Below are 15,323 nucleotides of genomic sequence, written 5' to 3'. Positions count from 1 at the left end.
AAATCGTAGTTGGCGTAAACACATCTGGAACGGCGATTAAAAAAGGGATTACTGTGGTGGCTACACAGTACAATATGGCTACAAGCAACAATAAATGCCTGAAAGCTGGAATTGATCGTGGGTTCGTACCTCGGTTGGAACATCTCTGTATGGATTTTGCATGTTCCTACTGTGTGTGGTTCTCTCCGGGTAATCTGGCTTCCTCCCAAATTCCAAGAATTAGAGATTGAGGTGTGAATGTGAATATTTGTAAAGCACAGAGTGGGGATTAACATCTTTTTTGGGGGGGGGGAGTTAGAGGACTAACAGCAAATGATTATTTTGACACATGGCTCACCACCAACCCCCTGCAAGATTGACATTGACATTATCCGATTTTGGATCAACATTTGCGTTAAAAATGTTTCATTATTATATTAGATTCGGTTCTTGAACGCTCCCCTTATCTCTACTAACTACGATTTTTATTATGAAGTATTATGACGTATTGATAAATTATGACCAAGTTATGGTGAATGAGTTTTCTGTATTATTTTTCTTTGCCGCTTAACCTCATTAGGGTCGCGGGGGTATGATGGAGCCTATCCCAGCTGAATTCATGCAAGAGGCAGGGCGCACCATGGATTGGTCGCCAGACAATCGCGGCAAATTTATTACATTACTTTAATTATTTTTGTAACCAACCTCTGTGAGTCGGGTCCCTTATCCCATTAAAGATCCAATAAAAGTCCATCCAATGAAAGATACCATTGAAAAAAGTGGGCATGCAAAATATTAGAATGCCATAATAGAATATTTATATACTCTCTTCAGAGCAATGGTAATTTATTGACGGTCCCTAGTATAAACAACCACCATCATGACACAGCAGTCCTGGCAGAGTGAGAGGGAAGTACCGCTGTAGCGACTCAACCAAATATCAACGTCCAACATGAAACTAACGTCATTACGGTACACCACGGACATGTCTGCATGGTAGTGTTGCCTTTTCTTCTTCTGGCGGGTGGCGAGAGTCAGGTGGCAACCAGTTTTGAGGCACATTACCACACCTACCAGTATGGAGTGCGGCCCAGAGTTTGGCAACCGGATTGGCCCGATCTCGTGGAGATCAGATCTTCAAAATACAGCGGTTGAGAAAGCCAGTCCCAATCCCGAGTGGTTAGCGCGCAGGTGACACAGCTAGGAGACCCGAGTTCGATTCCACCCTCGGGCATCTCTGAGTGGAATTTCCATGTTGAATTTGTACGTGGGTTTTCTCCTTGTACTCCGCTTCCTCCCACATTCCAAAAACATGCTAGGTTAATTGGTGACTCTAAATTGTCCATAGGTATGAATGTGAGTGTGAATGGTTGTTTGTCTATATGTGCCCTGTGATTGGCTGGCGAACAGTCCAGGGTGTACCCCACCTCTCGCCTGAAGACAGCTGGGATAGGCTCCAGCACCCCTGCGACCCTTGTGAGGATAAGCGATAGAAAATGAATGAATGAATACCATGATTTTATTCCCATCATATTTTGACTCTATTGCAACAATAATTATATTTTCCAAAAAATATGACTTTATTGTTGAAAAATGTAAACAATTTTTCTCTTAATATTTTGACTTTATTTTTGTATAATTTCTTAATTTTTGTGCTGTTTTTTCAACTTTTTTCTTGTAAATTTTCTGACTTTATTCCCATAATATTTTGATTTTGTCCTTGTAATATTTGACTTCTTGCCCAACTTAATTTTGGTATTTTTTCATTTTTGTTGTAGTTTTACAGTGAGTTGCCGGCCAATAAAAACTGCCCCCCCTCCTCCCTAAAACAATACCTAAAGAGTCCACGGTGGCCACGGTTTGACCCTGGAACAGATGAATCCCATTCTACTTCTATTGTTTTTCATGGTAAAGAACTAATTGTTTTTGGAGCCTTTCCGCTTCCACTGCTGCAAAAATGTGCACCTTTTCATCGTGAGATAAATGAGTTGTCTATGCTTGTGAGTGTTTAGCACTCTAGTCTGTAATAAAGTGTGTGTGTGCCAGCTCTATTGACGCTCTTCAGTCCATACTCCAAATGAATGCATGGAGACCTAATCCGTCCACATTAGATTAGATTCAAGTCCCTGTTCAAACAGGCTTTTACAAACAGTTGTGCACATCTTCAGTATTGGTAAAACACACACACACACACACACATTTGGGAATGATCTTGGCACCTCAAGTATTTCAGGTTACAAGGAACAGCTGTTGGAACCAGATGATTTTACACCCTGTGTGTGAGTGTGTGTGTGTGTGTGTGTGTGTGTGTGTGTGTGTGTGTGTGTGTGTGGACAGAGACACTGCCATGTCTTCTTATAAGAAATGAGCCCACTTTATGCTAGCTATCCCATCCTCGTCACTGGAAATAAGCCATTAGACTGAATGAGGTGATGGCAACACATGTGTAGCCGTGAAGTTGGAAGGACATTCCACTTACCTCAGCCTGCATCAAACTTCCTAAAGTCCTTGGAAGAGCTGGAATGGTTCAAGGCTTGCCAAAGTTGTAGATTCCAAAAACAGAAAGATGCCTTTTCTCCTTCCTCTTTTGCTTTCTCTCGTCTTTTCTTTGCTCGAAGTGGATGCGAGATGTCCCGGTTCTTTCTTCAACGCACCCTTTTTTTTAAAGTGCTTCTTTTCCTCCTTGGTACACTTTAGAAGTGAACTTTAAGCGAAGTAAAAGAAGGAGCCCATGTTCGGCAACAAGGGAGTCCCGCAAGTTGCTTGCTCTGTCCTCCAAATGCGTAATGCGCACCCCCTCTCTCTCTCCCTCCTCTCCAGTCTGTGTGGACCACCCCGAAACAGGAAGTTCACTTTTTGTTTTTCTTGAGGAGGAAAAAAAAAAAAAGACAGGACAGACGATGCTGCTTCGTTTTCTCTTCAAACCTCAACTTTAACTTTATTCTGCTCCATCCTTCCATTTGAATCCACACATATTTCCTTTAAAGCTAACTTCATTTTCTTCACATGGAAGTGCTCATAAATAAAATAAAAAATGTGCTTCAATGTTCCCATCAGACAGACTCTCATGAGGAAGGTGAATGTTATATTTTCCTGTCTTTTCGGGAATCTTTTCTAAAGTTGTAAATTCCCTCCTCAGCGTGTGTGGCTTGCCTGCACGCATGCCTGCATGTTGGGATGCTCCAAGATCCACCGCAAAACCTGGACTGGATTTATGTTGCCAGATCCTCACTGTGGCCACAAATAGTCTCGTCCGTAACACTTTACAACAAGGGGTGGGCAAATATTTTGACTCGTGGGCTACATTGAGTTAACAAAATTGTCTGGGGTGGCAGAACATATATTTAACACACATACTATTTTATGATTATAATTTTCCTTGAATTATTTGTCAAATTTCATCTGTAAAAATGTAAAAATGTTACTATCAGCTGTATGTTCTCATGTCCCTTTTTTCAGGAGCACTTTAAACATCAGACAACATCAAACTATGTCATTTATTTTACAGTTTTGTTTTGTTTTGTTTACTAAATAAGACATCCGACTCCACCCTCGGCCATCTCTGTGTGGAGTTTGCATGTTCTCCCCGTGCATGCGTGGGTTTTCTCCAGGTACTCCGGTTTCCTCCCACATTCCAAAAACATGCTAGGTTAATTGGTGACTCCAAATTGTCCATAGGTATGAATGTGAGTGTGAATGGTTGTTTGTCTATATGTGCCCTGTGATTGGCTGGCCACCAGTCCAGGGTGTACCCCGCCTCTTGCCCGAAGACAGCTGGGATAGGCACCAGCACCCCCTGCGACCCTCGTGAGGAAAAAGCGGTAGAAAATGAATGAATGAATGAAGACATCCGACTTGCAAGTCATCTTGCCAGTTTGTATGTTTAAAGTTTAAATACTTAGAAAGCAACTGGCCGGCCAGATTCAAACGCTTGGTGGGCCGCATGTGGCCCCTGGGCCGTAGTTTGCCCACCTATGCTTTACTATAAGATACACAAGGTTAGTTAACAAGGATTAACTTGGAACGAACCAACCTAACCTGCTGGAGCCTATCCCAGCTGTTTTCAGGCCCTGGACTGGTGGCCAGCCAATCACAGGGCACATATAGACAAACAACCATTCACACTCACATTCATACCTATGGACAATTTGGAGTCACCAATTAACCTAGCATGTTTTTGGAATGTGGGAGGAAACCGGAGTACCCGGAGAAAGCCCACGCATGCACGGGGGAGAACATGCAAACTCCACACAGAGATGCGCGAATCGGGGAATCGAACCCGGGTCTCCTAAATGTGTGGCCCCTATCCACTAAATACTTTATATTTGTATATATGCTAATATTGAACACATTTCAATATTAGTCAATGACAACTCAACTGAAGGAGTTTGCATGTTGTCCCCGTGCATGCGTGGGTTTTCTCGATCGAGAGGAGTCAGTTGAGGTGCCTCGGGCATCTAGTCCGGATGCCTCCCGGACTCCTCCCTGGTGAGGTGTTCCGGGCATGCCCAGCCGGGAAAAGGCCCCGGGACAGACCTAGGACACGCTGGAGGGATTATGTCTCACAGCTGGCCTGGGAACGCCTTGGTGTCCTCCCGGTGGAGCAGGAGTAGGTGGCCGGGAAGTCTGGGCTTCCCTACTAAGACTGCTGCCCCCGCGACCCGGACCCGGATAAGCGGAGGAAAATGGATGGATGGATGGATGGATGGATGGAACTTCGAAAACCAGGCACCATCTTTAGCTTGATGGCAATCCAGCAGGACCCCCAGGCAAACTCGGTTTCTACCAGTCCTATCCGACCACTTTTAAGGTTATCCACCTGAGACCTCCTTAAACTGCCACCCACCGATGATCACATCGCGAGCCTCAAAAACTCACCACACTCTTCCAAATGCCTACCCCCCAAAATGCTGTACCAAACTGAAACTTGTTCCTGTGTCACGGTTCGCAATTTGCAAAACGCAGCTGGAGCAAATGTCGCAGCAGTCTCTACCGTGTGAGCCCAGCGTTACAGTCCACTCGCATTGTTGCCAAGTGATGTTTTCATTTCTTTGTGCCGGGGCATGTTGTTTTTCTTCATAGCTTTGTCAGATTGTTGTCCAAAATGGCAGCCAAAGTATGGTTTCCACATTCACAGGCCCCAGAGACACTATGTGTGGCCTCGGTTTGGCTAATTAGACTAATTAGTTGAAGTCCTCCATTCTCTTTGCCAGCCTTGTGTTGCAGTGGACCATCATATCACCAATGAATCCATGCTCCACACCAACAAGAGGAATGACAAAGCGCCATTGTGGCGTCCAGGCTCCTTATGTAACGCTTTCTATTTGTTTCTATTGGCTGTCTGTGTCTTTCTGTTATTTCAGTTCCTCAGCTGAGATCAATAAGAAGCGCTCCACTGTGTTGCTATGGATCCATCTTGAGCCTGGTTTCCATGCTTTATATCTTCTTCAATTGAATTGCTTGGAAAAGTTAGATGCTTTTGGTTTGTGTGCAGTCGGCCCTTTTAACTGTTATTAGAAGATGATTAATGATTTTTATATTACTATGACTATGTTTGAATGGAATATACTGCGGTTCAGACATGACACAATGCTAACAATGCTGACAAATGCTAACAAGCATTGTAGCAAGCATTGTACATACCGTATTTTTTTTGCTCTCAGTGCCTCTATTCAAGTCTCCTATAGTGGATGGGTGCGTGGGCTGCAAAAGCAAATAACTAATGGGCACCAGGTTATAAAATACATGCACTAATACCACTCTGTCGTTTTTTTAATGAATGCCACAAGATGGCTGTAACTGCATTTGAAGTATAATGAGTGGTACACATCCAGCAGCTTCATCTGTTGGTGTGAAACTCATGTTTAAAATGAACTCATCAGCAATATTAATGCTGTTTAAGCAATTTCATTAATCGCTATTGCAACATTGGTTGCTGTGATTTATTCTAAAAATTTACTAAAAAAAAAACTAACAGCACAGGCTCCAGCATTCCCACCACCCCAGTGAGGATAAGTGGCATAAAAAATGGATGGATGGAAACAACAATTATAGCAACAATGGCAAAATTTGCATTAATTTTAAATGAATAAAGTTAAATATTAAGAGAAAAAAGTTGTAATCTATCAAGAAGAACAGATAAAACAGATATTTTTTTAAGTAGCGTGAAGTTGAAATGTTGAAGAAAAATAATTAATTTGGAGGGGAAAAGTGGTAATAATATGAGAATCCAAAAAAAAACCCCAAAATAATGTAATAAAAAATAGGTGGTTAAAAGAGTTAAAATATGGAAATAAAGTAAGAATATTACAAAAACAAAATAGTGAAAAAGTGAGCCTTCCATGCTTTCATTTTTCACTATGTGGAAAAAAAAAAGTTTGGACAGAGTTCTGTGCCATGAGGTGCCATGATGAACTTCAGAATAAGAGCGTGTGAGAGCCATAACACTGAATTTAACGCCTGCTGCCCTTTCACTCCTGAGACTTGCCATACTAAGGACTCACTGGCAATGGGGAGAAAAAATGGCTAAGGATGTTCTCATTTTTGTTGCCAGCAGTTTCGACATTAATGGTTATGTATGGATTATCCAAAAGTTGTACATTGATGATGATGATGTAGCCATTTATTTTTGTCACTTATACAGGAGTACAAGCGAAATAGTGCAATAAAAAAAAACCTCAGCACACAAATTGGCATACAAGTAAAAACATTGTTCACACACATAGACACAAGACCAGCGCCACAAAGGTAAAATAGCCATAGTCTACTTTACAGTGTACAGTAGTTACAGATAGCATCAAATATTTGCATGAATATGAGTGGTGTACTCACGCTTGTTTTGAAAGCATGAATGAAAGCTTGCAGGAACAGTTGGTGACCTGAATCAAGGCCTGGTGTCCATTGAGACCTTGTGTCCAGTATAGTGGAATTATGTCGTCTCAATGGGAGTCTTGAGATTTAGCCGCCAAGCTGAGAGTTCTTGGCCGTGAAGGGTCCGTGCACAGATGCTGCAGCCATATGCTTCATCACACAATCCTACTGGTGTACTTTGTCAAAGGTGGACGGGATTACAAAGGTGAGCAGGCAAAGACGGCCAGATAGTAAAGTTGCTCTAACGGGATATGCTATTTCACTCTCAGCAGTCTCCTGGCTCATGAAATAATGCAATTTACTTTGCTAGTGATTATTTGTTGTAAGCTCCCACTCGCTCCGTGTGGTGCAGCTCTGTGTCCGGTGGCGGAACAGCACAACGGAAGGAATCCCTAACTTTTTTTTTCCAGATGCCGGAGAATTCTCTGGTCAAGCTGTGGGTTTCTGCAGCCAACACAGGAGCTGGCTGCTGCATCTACCGGAGTCAGTGTGAGTGGCACTTTGTGGCAAGCCGGACTGGAAATGTGTTGCTAAGAGTCCACTGGGCCGGTGCCAGTTGGTGCCAGTTCGCGCCAAAGACTATGTGATTGGCGCGTAGTGGCTTGCTATGGCGGTGAATGTGTCAACGAATGTGTCAACGAATGTGTCAACGAATGTGTCAACGAATGTGTCAACGAATGTGTCAACGAATGTGGCGGCCAATGTGGCGGCCAATGTGGCGGCCAATGTGGCGGCCTATGTGGCGGCCTATGTGGCGGCCTATGTGGCGGCCTATGTGGCGGCCAGTGTGGCGGCCAATGCGGCGGCCTACGCGGCGGCCAACGCGACGGCCAACGCGGCGGCCAACGCGGCGGCCAACGCGGCGGCCAACGCGGCGGCCAACGCGACGGCCAACGCGACGGCCAACGCGACGGCCAACGCGACGGCCAACGCGACGGCCAACGCGGCGGCCAACGCGGCGGCCAACGCGGCGGCCAATGTGGCGGCCAATGTGGCGGCATGTTGCCGTTATCGCCGCCACAGCGAGCCACTACGCGACAATTATACATAATCTTTGGCGCAAACTGGCACCAACTGGCACCAGCCCAGTGGACTCCTAGCATCATTGGCGCAACTTGGCTCACGCCATTACATTCCAGTGGATTCTAATAGGCGGATTGTTTGCGATATTTTGTTCCACTTGGTGGCTACTTCGCGCCGATTGCTTGTTGCAAATGGCGCAATGAAGATTTTCAATATTTTGAAATTTTCTTGCCGCCAAACTCAATTTTTGCCGCCGTTACGTGCCACCACGAGCCAGTTGGGAGGCAGTTTGAGCCACTGCACGCCACTCGGCACCTTATTGGCGACACTAGGCACCACAGCAAATTCAATTGGTGCGAACTGGCACCAACTGGCCTATTAACATAACAGATGTCCCCTTTCCCCTGAGCTCACCAGTCATAGGATGGGCCAAAAAGGTCGGGTGCAGAGCAAGCGAGGTGAAACTTTGGCTGTTCTTCTCTTGGTAGGTGAAATGTTACCTCTCTGGTGGGGAAGGAGCCTGAGTTGGTGCGTGAGGTGGAGAGGTTTTGGTTAAATATCACCAATGTTTAGCATCTTCTATCTACAATAAGAATTTGCAAAGGAAAACCAAAAAAATATGAATTTGTAATCAGCATGCATAATTTAGTTTGATTATAGTCTTTTTTTTTTTTTTTTTACAAAGATGAGCAGAGGAATCCGGTGTGGTTTTGCTCTTGTAGAGCAAAAGTCACCTTGTGAATGGAGCCCGAAGAGGTAAATGAATGAAAGAGTGAGACATCTGTCTACTCCAAAGCTCATGAGGGCTTTAGAGGGATTAGAAAGAGGGCAAGTATTGTTACAGGTAAGCCAAAGAAGAAGCTGCTAGCCAAGACCTTCAGCTTTCAGTCAACATGAGCTCTAAGAGCCTGGGAAGGTGACACAGCTTCACTTTTTTATTGATACAAATCACAAATGGCAGCAGATAACAGAGGAGGAGAACAAGATGATGTTGCTTGAACAGAGGAACACGTGGATAGGGTTGAGTGGAGGACAGGATGGAGCCCGATACTTCTTATTAAATACATCTAGGAACTGGACATGACTTGATGCAGCTTGAAGTCAGCAGGAGTCGCCAATAACAACACTACAATTATTACATACAATTATTAAAAATTAAAATTATGATTAATTATGATTACAAATTAATTATTATTTTTATTTCACATTTTTACGGCACATTTACTACTCCAGCATATTTATTAATTCATTTATTCTGAATGTCTTTACTTATTCCAAATTATTTTATTTCATATTTATCAATTATTCATCATGTTTTCTTAGCTTTTCTTTAGTTATTTAGTAGCCAAATTTTCGGATTTTTGCAATTTTTCATCTTGTACTGCTTTTCTTTCATTTATCACTGCATAAGCCATCTATGAATTCATTGCGCCAAATTCCCTATTCTTATAAGATAATTTGTTTGTTTGTGTTCAAAATAACTTGAAAAGTTCTGAATGGATTCGGATTAAATTTTCTGGAATTGTCGGAAACAGTTCATGGAAGAATTGACAGCATTTTGTGAGTGATCCGGATCACCATCTGGATCCAGGAATCTTTTAAGATTGCGAGATAGGACCATATAACGGTGTGGAAAAAACGGTCAGAGCTCTTTTAGCCTTCCCGGTACATTGCTAGGTGTTAGCATGTTAGCATTGTTGACATTCTTTAAGTGATTCAAACCCTTCCATTGTATGTTTTTCTTGTCAAGGAATCTAAATATGTCGATAAAATAAATGTAGAACAAATATTTAGGGTGTAAAGTACAATATGGAGAGAACTATTGTGCATTCTGAGTGCTTTTATAATTCTTTTAAAATGTATTTTATTATTATTCATTATTTCTATGTTTGTTGATATCTATAATTATGGGCTTGCCCAGCCATACAAGCCCCATAGACAGCTGCAAAGCAGCAGTCTATGGGGCTTGCATGCTGAGCAAGCCCATATTGTTATTGCTGTTTAGCTATTATTTTTATTGTATTATTATTATTATATTGTATTATAATTTTATTTTTACAGCCAATAAAAACCTTACTCTGGTCCACAAATGGCCCCTTAGCCAGACTTTTGACACACCTCGTATGCAGTACTTTTTATTTATTTTACTCTATTTGTCTCCACATTTTGTCTTCTGTTTATACAGTACATATGTATAAAGTATACAGTACATATGTATAAACAGACATGTTCATTCTGTGTACCGTACAGGTCCCAGTGTGTGAAAGAGAATCCTGCAAAGTGAAAATGTTGATCTTCTCACCAGCGCCAGGTAAGAAGTGCAGAGAAAGCATCTGTTCCTAAGACGCCCGTCACCTGGACACGATTCCCCCATGTAGCAAAATCCACCAGAATCTTTTACAGGATTTGTTTTTCCGTCCCTGCAGATGGTCCCTTGCACATGTTTTCTTCCCATTGGTCCTGGTCCTGCAGGGATAGTGTGGAAGAGCTTATATAAGTCATGGTGCTTGCACACTGCTTCTTGCATGTTGCACACTTGGGAAGAGAAGGCATGCAGCAGGTAAGCGTTGCATGTGTATAGGAATGAATGCACATGTTGTTGGAATGCGTGCATGTGGTGCGTGTGCACTGTCAAGTGTGGTTGCATGGTTACCTTATTTCATTTTTTGCAGTTGTATTGTAATGCATTTAACTGTATTAAATTAATTGTTTGTATGCAAATGTTACCGTATGTTATGCTGTACATATATCATAATGTGGACGTATATACAGTATGTGCCCTATAGGTACAAAATAAGAAAATACTAATGGTTTAGTTTTTTTCTGGCATGCTTATACAAGTTACATGTTTACACTTGTACCACATGTCCCATCATCATCCTACTTCTTCTTCATCCTTCCTTATCTCAGACAGAAAACGTATACACATACTATGGATAATAATAACTCATTTAAAAATGGGGAAAATACATTCATTCATTCATTTTCTACTGCTTATCCTCACAAGGGTGCTGTTAACATGTTTTTGGAATGCAGGAGGAAGCCGGAGTACCCGGAGCAAACTCCACACAGAGATGGGGAAAAATACATAAATAACATAAAAGTGGGTGTCCACATTTTGGACACCCCTGCTATAATGCAATAGAGGTACTCATTCAACATTTTTTTTTATTAATGGTGTACAAATATACTTAATTGTCTAATATTTTGGATGAGTGGCATGAGAAAATATTACTATAATAAACAGGGTCTTTTATGAATTCATTAATGCTAATTGGGGTATTTTTTCTGTATTACAATTTCCAGGTGCTACTGATGTTGTGATCAGTGAGTGTGTACCATATTATCATACAGTACATTAAAGGCAACGCTGCTAGTTGTCAACAACAGGAAGGATTTGGGTTGCTGCCACTAGAGGGCAGCATTGCTTAATGATGAGAATCGCTCCAACCAATTTGTTTCCTTGGTCATTGTGTACAGAGTTGATGCTCTACTGTAATTAATATCACATAACCAGTCTCAACAATTCATTGAAAACAAACAAAATCTTGTTACTCCGGGTAAGTTAGCTAGTTAAGTTAACATGCTTTTTTTTCTCTTTTTTCCCCTCAAAAGGTTGATATGAACTTTGACCTGAAAACAAAAACGTAAGTGCAAGACTTTTTTTATTCAGAGATTTTATTCACATATTCATATACTTCAGCATATTCCTGTGAACCAAGTGAGGTGAAGTGGCATAGAAAATGGACGGACAATATACCCTTTTACTAAAAATTTTAAATAATTTCAGATCTAAAAAAAATACATTTAATACTTAACACACATTTTAATATGGTCAATATTATATTATATAATAATATTGTCTAATATTATAATTTATTGTATTATTAATTAAAAAAATAATACATGTAATATAAACATTTTTATGTTTATATTTATTTAATATTTAACTTAATTTCAAATATTTGTAATGAATATCTAAAATTATTATGATATTATAAATAATTAATTATATAGTTATTATTATTAAAACAAATTGCTTATCCTCTTTAGGGTTGTGGGAACAAATAAATAAATGTAGTATCAATATTGCCATTATTATTTATTAATTAAAACTAAATCAATTGTGTCAAATATATTTTTTAATATTATTTACATTTATTTGAAATATTTTAAATTAAAACAAATAAACATTGTATTATAACATTTAAATAATGTAATATAATATAAATGTTAATATAAAAATGTATTACATACGATAATACTATAAATGATTATAGTATTATTGAGAAATAAATTAATACAACGCATTTTATGATAATTTAGTTAGTTAAAAATATTTTATAATTAATACACATTTAGATAAACATCAATAATTTAAAACAATAAATACAATAAAACATTCTATTGTATATATTTTTGCAATTACATTTAAAACGTAATAAAAAACACAATACTTTAGTTTATATTATACTATTTGTAATTATTTCCTTTATTATTATTATTATTATTATTATAAATTTTAAATATGAATCGATACATAGCTGAAGTTTTTCCAAAATGATTGAAAATAATTTTAGTCCAAGTCCAATTTCGATAGATACTTTAATATATTTTATCTCCACTGTTAAGGTGCAAATTCTGGCATCATTGTATGTGTTTAATAAGTGGATGGATGGTATTATGACCTGATTGGCTGATTGGCTTGCTTCCATTCTAACATGAGAGGACGCTGGCTATCAATCAGCCCAACTTCAAATTCTGTAGTAGTCAGAAAGAAAATCTTAAAAAGTGAGGCTGTTACACACTAACCCAATTAGGTGGATTCTGTTTAGTCTTCCTTGACAGAATGAGGTCCTCCACAGGAACAGGAAGTTAGGTGTTGGAAGTCCTGAGTGAGGGTGAAACAGTCAACAACATTAATTCCCTGAGCAGTGCACACTGATGCAAGCTCCACCAGAATGGTGAACTAACTCTTTACATGAGGACAATACTATACAAATGAAATGTGGCTATACTTTACAGTATAGTATAGTTTATATACAGCTTGTATACATTTACCGTCCGCTAAAAATGAGTCAACAGAAAGCCATTATTAAGTGAGTACACCTCACAGCCTATCCCAGCCAATCACAGGGCACATATAGACAAACCTATGATGCTTTTTCCACTCTTCTGACCTTCTAAATGTAGTTAGAATGTTGTATACTCGCGTTAAACAATGCCAAAGTTTCAGATCATTTGGAAGTGAGCCCTGAAAGAAGTTTGGGATGGCTCAAAACACTTGGTTTCAGAAAGCATGGTAAAACTGCCCCTTTGTGATGTCACAGAAGGACAGACTTCCTTATATGGTTCATGGTTAGGAAGCATTTTGGTTGTGTGACCAATCACAGTAGAGTGGGCGAGAGGTCGGTGGAGTAAATTAAAACAATCCGTTTTGGGCAGGAAGCACATATCAAGGAAATACAGCTGGAATAGGTGCAGATTCTGGAAGATCTAGACAGTTTTCTGTGCGGGTTATTGTGTGTAGCTCAGGGGTGCTCATTAAGTCGATCGCGATCTACCGGTCGATCGCGGAGGTGGTACTGGTCGATCACTGGTCGATCGCGGCGTGACATTAAAAAAATATCATCCTCGCGTCAATGCCGTCACTTGATTGATATACAGGGCAGCCATTCAGATGACAACTGAATGTTGCCCTTCGGGTGACCAATCAAATCAAACAACGTCTCTAAGTGCAGCCGAACTTACGATGTCAGCCTATCATCCATCCCCGTTACTTGATTGACATACAGGACAACCAATCAGATGACAACTAAATTTTGACCTTTAGGTCACCGCTCATGCGTAAACAGCGATGCAAAGTGCTAAGCTAGTCGGCGAATTGCGTTAGATTTTAAGCCCTCACTAAAGTTTATGGTCACTAAAATGAGTGAAGGAGCTGGACCAAGTAAAAAGGCAAAAACATATCACTTCCATACGGAATGGGAGGTGGACTTTTTTTTCACAATGTCTTTTTCGAAGTGCGTTTGCCTCATATGCCATTCTACCATCGCAGTACCAAAGAAGGGAAATGTGGAGTAATGTGGAGGTAATTACAAAAAAATGTTAATTGTTAATTATGTGTGTTTTGCAATATTGGCTCATTTGGTTATGTAAGGTACATCAACATACATTGTACGTACAAATAATCCTCAATACATTTGACAATAAATAGATGTTTTGCATTTTTGTAGTGGGTAGATCATTTTGACTCGGTCATTTTAAAAGTAGCTCACATGCTGAAAAAGTGTGAGCACCCCTGGTGTAGCTGCTCTATAGGAGACCACAGCTCAATACAAAGGGTAAAAAAAATTGCATTATAAAAAAATTACCCTTTAATATTTAAATGTGATGCTACTAAAATGACGTTATGCTATTCTCATAAAATTCTGAATTTTTCTTGTTAGATTAAAACTTTTTTCCTCTAAATGTATTCTTTATTATTGTAAAATTATTGCAAATTTTTCCGTTTTTGTCTGCTGCATTAAAAAAAGTTTGTTAAATCATATGTTTAGAATTTTAAAAGAAATGTCGGACTCATGCAGACCACATCAAATAATGAAATTGATTAAACAGCTACTTAAACCACCAAAATGTTGGCTCAAGCCATGATACCAGGTTGTATGTCAAGTTTAAATGAAATACTTTGGAAAGAACAGGCGGGCCGCATTCAAACACTTGGTGGGCCAGATGTGGCCCCCGCGCCGTAGTTTGCCCACCCCTGGGCTAGCAGGTTAGACAAGGCGCTTCTCAAAGCCGCGTCTACATATTCCACACTGCTTGCCTGTTGGAATTCCTGTAACAACCCTTCCTAATAAGAAATCAGGAATGGCGGCAAACACTTTTCCACACCACTGTGCAAGATATTAACTTCAATTTTAAGGCTGGATTGCTTCTGAAGCCAAACAAACGTCTGCACAGCACACAACTATGGTGCATTATATGGTATATTTTGATTTTAAAAAATTGACATAATTGTATGTATATATATATATATATATATATATATATATATATATATATATATATATATATATATATATATATATATATATATATATATATATATATATATATATATATATATATATATATACAGTGAAGAAAATAAGTATTTGAACACCCTGCTATTTTGCTATTTCTCCCACTTAGAAATCATGGAGGGGTCTGAAATTTTCATCGGAGGTGCATGTCCACTGTGAGAGAGATAAACTAAAAAGAAAAATCCAGAAATCACAATGCATGATTTTTTAACAATTTATTTGTGTGATACAGCTGCAAATAAGTATTTGAACACCTGTGTATCATCTAGAATTCTGACCCTGAAAGACCTGTTAGTCTGCCCATTAGAAGTCCACCTGCACTCCATGTATCATCCTGAATCAGATGCACCTGTTTGAGGTCGTTAG

General features: G+C 39.8%; 1 protein-coding gene across 2 annotated transcripts in view; it reads right to left on the bottom strand.

Annotated features, from left to right (window-relative positions):
* gli1 (GLI family zinc finger 1) overlaps positions 1 to 2,749 on the bottom strand; it is a 57,654-nt gene extending 54,905 nt beyond the window's left edge. For both annotated transcript variants that reach the window (XM_058054941.1, XM_058054943.1), the window contains exon 1: positions 2,459 to 2,749. The gene's annotated coding sequence lies outside the window, so the exon portion shown is untranslated. The remainder of the gene's footprint in view (positions 1 to 2,458) is intronic.
* Between the last annotated feature and the right edge of the window lie 12,574 nt (positions 2,750 to 15,323).

The sequence above is a fragment of the Doryrhamphus excisus genome, chromosome 18 (assembly GCF_030265055.1).
Source record: "Doryrhamphus excisus isolate RoL2022-K1 chromosome 18, RoL_Dexc_1.0, whole genome shotgun sequence".
NCBI classification, from domain to species: Eukaryota; Metazoa; Chordata; class Actinopteri; order Syngnathiformes; family Syngnathidae; genus Doryrhamphus; species Doryrhamphus excisus.
The sequence above is the reverse complement of the archived record's forward strand: the minus strand, read 5'-3'. Positions and strand labels throughout refer to the sequence as shown.